Source organism: Sinocyclocheilus anshuiensis, unplaced genomic scaffold, assembly GCF_001515605.1.
Source record: "Sinocyclocheilus anshuiensis isolate Anshui unplaced genomic scaffold, SAMN03320099.WGS_v1.1 scaffold227, whole genome shotgun sequence".
NCBI classification, from domain to species: domain Eukaryota; kingdom Metazoa; phylum Chordata; class Actinopteri; order Cypriniformes; family Cyprinidae; genus Sinocyclocheilus; species Sinocyclocheilus anshuiensis.
The window spans coordinates 1,690,405-1,698,085 of record NW_015549590.1 but is presented as its reverse complement, the minus strand read 5'-3'; the positions used below and the strand labels follow the sequence as shown (position 1 = coordinate 1,698,085).

At 37.7% G+C, this 7,681-nt stretch overlaps 1 pseudogene; it reads right to left on the bottom strand.

Moving 5' to 3' along the window:
• Window positions 1-113: 113 nt before the first annotated feature.
• The window catches only part of LOC107658093 (sodium/hydrogen exchanger 6-like), a 16,253-nt pseudogene continuing 8,685 nt past the window's right edge, over window positions 114-7,681 (bottom strand).

Genomic DNA, 7,681 nt, shown 5'->3' with positions numbered 1-7,681 from the left:
AAATTTTTTTTTTTTTTTTTTTTTACTGTTACAATCTCTTTACAATGTACAGAAACTGTACCTTATCTGTACCTTTCAGTAATCCTTCAATCTCATAGATTCACATACTTTACAATGTACAGAAACTGTACCTTATCTGTACCTTTCAGTAATCCTTCAATCTCATAGATTCACATACTCGTACCTTATCAGAAACTGTACCTTATCTGTACCTTTCAGTAATCCTTCAATCTCATAGATTCACATACTCGTAAGTTAATTTGCTGTCTGAAAGGAAAAAGATTAGTTCTCCAATACTACAAATAGAAACATTTAAGAAATTCTGCTGCAGACATTAAATACTTTTTCCTCTTGACATCTCAAAAAAAAAAAAAACATTTTTGCAGGATGTCTGAATTTCATTCGCTCATCTCATAATGCTCTGACAAAGAACAGTAGGTATTTCTCAGGTATGTTTTTTTTAAAGCAAATTCAAAAGGCAAAAAACAACAAAAATGAAAGTGCAAATCTGTTAGTAATGCTCATCTATTCAAACACACACACTGTTCCTGTGCATTACAATACTGTGGCCTCCTCTCACATGATCCTGCACAGCAGGACATATCTGTGTTGAAGGCCTCTGATGCCACTGTGATGACCAGCCGTCACCCCCTCGTTCCACAGCGTGTGCAATTTTCCAGCACACAGACATTGCTGGCAGGGTGGGGTCTTATCAACACTTCCTGCTCCGCAGTTAATGATGCCACCCTGGCCAGAAAACATCCACACAACAGCGGTTCCTACAATGTCCACGAACAGACAGAAAGCAATAGAGAAACTACAAACACATGGACTGGATTTTACAAAAGATCTGTTTGCTCCTCTACTAATGTTCCTTCATTATCATGGCTCTCACTTCATCTTAAAATTAAGAATAACTCTAAATCAGTAGCTGCATCCCAATTCACAAACTTCTAGTGCACACTTAAAATATGTACACTTTACTGATGATGGGTGAAGTACACTGTAGACAGTATCTGGAAGTCATGAAGCTGTCATGAAACAACTTGCAGAATTTGGAAAAAAGATACCAACAACAACATTTTATATATATATATATATATATAGCTAGCATTATCTGATTATCTGACATAAGAGAGTCAAGTATATACATCACAGTTGATCGATGAGGCAAACAATATGATGAACCATGGATATGTAAACTTTTGAACAGAATAATTGGTGTACTTTCACTTTCATGATTTTGTGTATTGGAATATAATTGAATATCAGTTTTGGAGCTATTTATCTCTCGTTAATTTTAAAATAATGCTTAACACCTTATATATAATATTCTGCCAAAAATATGTAAAGTAAAGTTATGATAAAAGTTCAACATTTGGGAGGCACTAATTCTAATCCTCACATTCTATTATGGATGCGAAGTGTGCAAATTGGGATGCAGGTCTAAATGTAAAGATCTTACTCTAATGCCATTAATACAGAATTCATAACTGCATACAAATCCAACCCAGTTTTTTTCAGATGCCTGTCCAGCCTGAAACCATTAGACAGAACAATACAAATGTTTTTTTCTTTCCATGGGTGTGAACGTTAAAATTTCTTTTATTCATTCAGCCCTTTTAAAATGAGTCTAAAATCTGAACAGCTACAGAATTACTCTCATCCCAACCAATGTAAAAATCACAACGTGTCGGTGCAACTCTCTACACTGATCTAGATAGATAAAGAGTTTTCAATTTGTTAGAAACCGCTAACACACAAAAAGGACTTTGGGAGGGAACGTGGAGGGTTATGCTTCTCCACATAACATGTCATGCAAAAAATTAGGAATAAAAAAAGCTCAAGTCCTATTAGCATTTCTTTCTTTTTCTTTTAACAGATTGCTCAATGCATTATCCTAGATGGCCCTACTACAAAAAGTATGGGCAATTTTTACTTTATTTTTGGGGGTTTGTAATCCCAATGGTAAACGCATGTTATTTTAGACATTCGCGAACATGACATTTATTTCATAAATGATTTGAACTACATGGACAAAAAGAAGAAAATAATATATTTTCTTAGTTTAGAAAAATGTTACAACAACAAAAAAGAAATTGCACTGTATGAATGGCTCTCTATCTTCTGACTGGGCGGAACAAAAACAAAAAACAAGGCGTAAAAACCTTCAGAGATTCACAGTCAAAGGTCACAATATAAGATCCAAGCACATCTCTACAGCCAATCACAAGTTACTCGGAGTGAATTGCATCCGCCTGCACAGCTCAGACGAACAAAACCGTATCAAGATACAAGGCCTCCCTCTAGTGGATGGCAAAGAGTGTCATTTTGCTCTAAGGGGGGAAACTACATTTGACAGGCACTTGATTGTAACTGCACAGCAAACGCAGAGCCACCAATCAGCACGCCTCTGATGAGAGAAGGCAGTAAAAAGCATCAATGTGCCACGGACTCTTCGCATCTCCTAAACAAGCGCTCGCACGTCAAGAGAGGACACAAATAAGCATGCAGGCCAGGTCACAGCAATTTTACGCCTTGCTATACAGACAATAAAAGTATGCTTATTCTGTTGTCGTGATAACCTCAGAGAAACCAAAGCATGCTTCCGATCCGTGATGTCAGATGCTAAGTGGTCTGATTAGCGGCCGTAAACACTTGCGGATGAGAAGTGAATAAATAATTGGCATTTCTGTGATGACATAAAAGAAAGAGTGACGAATGAGGTAGAGACATCAAACCAGCCACTTCAGAGACAGGAGCGGTGCTGAGAGAGATCACTCTGGATGAGACATGATAGAGAGAAGAGACTCGCCCCGTTCAACTCATCGTTTCGTTCTTGTGCCGGTGGGAGTCCAGAGGCAGCGGGTGCTCCGAATCATCCATGGGAAGGACCAATCGGGTGCCTCGGATCACCAGCTCGTGATCGCTGAATGCCAGCTCTCGGTCCAGAGCCTCGTCAGAGTTCACGGCCACTCCTCCGACGGGCGTCCCGCTCGTGTGAGCACCCGTAGCATCTGTGCTCACAGTGATGTCACCGTACGCCAGCGAGATGTCACCGTCGTTCAGGATCAGGTCCGAGTCGCTGTCTTTCAGCTGCCCCTCGTTCTGAGAGAAAACACACAGTGGTGATTTCATTGTTTGAATTTGAGCTGACTTTGAGTATGTGAGTAATAATTTAGCAAAAAGCCTAATAAACCTATTACTGATTATTACTTGGAATCATCCTGGAGCCAAATGAGGTTGAGGGAATAAAATGAGCTAAAATGTAATAAAAGTTACACTACCATTCAAAGTTGTTGAGGTCAGTAAGATTTTTTTTTAAAAGATTAATGCTTGTATTCATCAAAAACACATTAAATGTGACAGTAAATACACTTTTATTCTTTGACATTTTTTTTATTCATCAAATCCTGAAAAAAATGCATCACGGTTTCCACAAATACATTAAGCAGCTATTTTCAACACTGATAAGAATAATAAATGGGTCCCACTTTATATTAGGTGGCCTTAACTACTATGTACTTACATCAAAAAATAAGTACAATGTACTTATTGTGTTCATATTGTATTGCAAAACACTTTTGCTGCTATTGATGTGGGATGCTGATAAGGTTAGGGACAGGTTTGGTGGCATGGGTAGGTTTAAGGGTGGGTTAAGGTGTAAGGGATGGGTCAACAGTGTAATTATAAATGTAATTACAGAAATTAGTTACAGATGTATTTACATGCAGGTATTTTTAAAAATATAAGTACAATTCAAAAACATGTATGTACACAATAATTGCATTGTATTAAATTATTAATTTAAATGTAAGTACATAGTAGTTAAAGCCACCTAATATAAAGTTTCTTGAGCAACAAATCAGCAGCATATTAGAATGATTTCTGAAGGATCGTGTGACACTGAAGACATGGCAATTTTAATGAGCATAAAATGTAACCCTTCACCCGTTAAACTAAATTTAGACTTGATTGCCCCAAATTGTCTCCAGTCAAACCACTGATAAGAGGATACAGGTCAGTTCTTTTTTATCCATTTGGAAAGAAATTAATACTTTTATTTAGTAAGGGCACATTAAATTGATTAAAACTGATAGCAACAATGTTACAAAAGATTGTCAAATGTCAAATAAATGCAGTACTTTTGAACCTTTAAAAATATTAAGCAGCACAACTGATTTCCACATTGATATTAATAAGAAATGTTTCTTGAGCTGCAATTCAGCACATGAGAATGATTTCTGAAGTATCTTGTGATACTGAAGACTGGCGTAATAATACTGAAAATCCAGCTTTGCCATCACAAGAATACATTCAATTATAAACTATAATCAAATACAAAACTTATTTTAAATTATAATAATATTTCACAGCGAGACATTTTTTATGTATTTTGGATCAAATAAATGCAGCCTTGATGAGCATAAGAGACTTCTTTCAAAAACATTTTACCGACCCCAGACCTTTGGACCGTAGTCTATATGAAGGTTATTTAATAACATGCTGTTTTTATTATCTTTTATATGTAATGTAACATCTCTGATAAAATGCTTTCAAAAGTCTTTTATCAGCCAAATGAAACAATCTGCACTAGGAATTTAAACCATCACAGTCCAATAACATATGTTTCATAAAGAGTGGACTCTGGAATGAGGATCGCTTGCCAGTTACAACTACTTACTAGAGGTGGCTCAGAAATAGTTAATTAGCAAGGATGAATAGTGAATTTATTCTCAAATATTTGATTTAACTCTATTATTTTGCATTGAAGTAATACAAAGGGCATGAACTTAGAGAAGCTTTTAGCTTTCTGTGCTTTAACTTGCTTTAGTGGCTGCATCTCTAAAGGCTAAAGCCCTTTAAAACACAGTCTTTAAAACACTTGTGTAACAAACTCACTGCCTGCTATGAGCAATGTGAGGACTTTGAGGCAATAAAAAACTAAAAAGATATAAAATGCTGGTCTATGTACACATGCAGATAATGCCTTACAGTGTCTCAAGTCATGAGCATTGGGTTTTAAAACAACAAACAACGTAAAGTAATACTAACTATTAAAAATGCATATGTAATAATAGCAATAATACACAGATTTGCTCATCTGTACTATTTATAAACAACATGCTAAGTGGTACGATTTATGCATTATTTGTTACATTTATGCAAAAGCATACAACTATCAAAACCTAATTATTGCAATAGATGAAACGCTCTGATTATCCTAATAACACAGCAATAACAGATGCTTTTACGTCTCTTGTTGAGTATATCAATCCACATTCACTCTCTGTTCACACCTCGCTGGATAATCAGCTCTAGGAGGGGGGTAATTTGATTTTGCCTATTAAATGGCAATTAAGAGTGAATTTGAGGGGTCTGTCCCTATAAACACAGATTGTGTCTGTCGCCATCTGGTAGTACGCAGACATAAACGACTAGTCCCTTCAGTGTTATCTGCCTAATCTAGCTAAAACAGAGGAAAATCCAGAACTATGGATAATTATTAGCACACTGTGTGCGTGTAAAGCACAAACCTCATACGCCTGTGGGCTGGTGAGGCAGCGCGCCAGAGGGCCACAGCAAGCTGGAAGTGTGGCGGTGAGCGGTGGGCCGCTGTGTGTCAAAATGGGCTTTAGATAACTGCAAGTCAACAGGGTTAAGGTTTTGCACGATTTACCATTTTAAGTGATGATGTCATGAAATATGTGACAAATATGTGAATGGGATTGCATTTGCAACATTTAGGTTTCATATAAACACAACTGAAACAGAATCTGAAATTCTGACATAAACATACCTATTGTAGCACACTACCTAGCATATAACATGTAAAGTTGGAGGACTGGATTGGTGTTTTACTCCCATCTGATTCGGTCTTTGTTTGTTTTTTTATGCAGCTTACTAATAAGAGCTACACAGCAAAGGATACTTGTGATCAAAGTTGTACCAAATCCTGAAAAGCCAGGCGCTCTCCTGTTTAGTGCTCCTCATCTCCACTCCATCAGGGCCGATCTGCAGACGGACACAGAGGAAATCCATCATTAAACAGCTCTGCTGTAAAAAGCCACTGTACTTTTGTCTACAGTACACCAAAAACACTTACAAAGTTCTCCTGATCCGAGTCCACTCCAACACTGCCAAACACAAAACAGCATTACAGCAAATGTAATGAAAACACTTCCAGAACAAAAATACAGTTGGTCGCAATTTCATCCTCTCTAATTTGAGTTTTAGTTGTTAAATGAGTTCAGCCTTTTGAGTTTTAAATGGCTCATGCCATGGTATTTACACATTATTCCCTCTGGGTAGAAATGGAAAAGGATGCAAATAAGAACAAAAGCCATGTTTAATGAGTTACCCATTCCCATAAATCTACTTGTGTGACACAAAAATGTCATTCAGACTAAAAGCGAGGTTCAAACTGACCGGATTTTCTGGCAGGACAGCATCGGAGTTGTGCCTCCACCGCAGATCCAAACGGTGAAGAAGACCACCAGCAGTGTGGTGGAGAACATCATCTGCCGTGCATATGTGGCCGTGTCCCTGATTGACAAGGCAAAGGTCATGGCACCACGCAGACCTGGCGAGGAGTGGAGCAAGAACACCAAAAATTGGTTCACATAAAACATTATGACTGAAATACATTTGCAAAAATCTGATATTAATCAGATTTCAAACCCCATATGGGATTGGTTTGGGTTGAGTATGTAGGTTTTTTTCTGTTCACTGTTCTAAAAAGCAACAAAGTGGATTAAAAAAAACTAACTCAAGTTAAAAAAAAATAAACAAACAATGGTTTCAAGTCTGACCCATTTAACCTTAATAGGACTTTTGGGTTTAGCATGTTATTCTTCATAGTTTGGATCTTAGCTGACCAAAGGAATCGCCTGCAGCTCTATGCACAAACCTGCAAACATCATCATGTGCTGGAAGTTGGAGGTGATCTTGTTTCTACGACTCAAGTTCAGTACGGCCCAAGTTCAACAGGAAGGAGAGAGGGTAGATGTTCGCCGCTCTGCCCAGAAACACAGCCAGCTGGGAGGAGAGGTGTCAAGGCGTGACTGCAAAAATGGAGCTACTGCTGCACTGACAGCATCCACACCCTCTTCAAAACTGACATTTTGTCCTTCCTGAGGCCTTCAGAGGCCTCTGTTCATGAAAAAGTGGTTCTGGGCCATTGATTTCTGGGAAACACAATGAGCTGTAACTCCCTGGACATATCACTCAACAACAACAGCCTGCCACTTCCTTGATGACATTAAGCAAAGTACTGCCGCCCAACATAAACACACACATGCTTTTTTTAATAATAGTAATCTATCAGATTTTCCATTTGTTTTGCTAAGAGCATTTTGACTACTCTACCTTTTTATTTTCTGCTCATTTATTCATTTCACATAGTCTTAGGATACGAATGCGCCCACTATGAAGATCGGGTTGAAGACGTGGTTATGGAAGGTAAACAATGTCAAGCCCATGTAGGAAAATATGAAGTTCTCAGCCAGAAAATTCAGAAGCTCAAATAACTGAAAGAGAGCACAATGACAAGAAATCATAGTGAGATGTTTATATTATACATATTTCATATTCTGTAGACCTAAAAGAAATATTATAAAACGGATAGTTCCGGTCCTTGATTCTGATTGGTTGAGCCGCGTTCGAAGCTGTTGTAAATTAC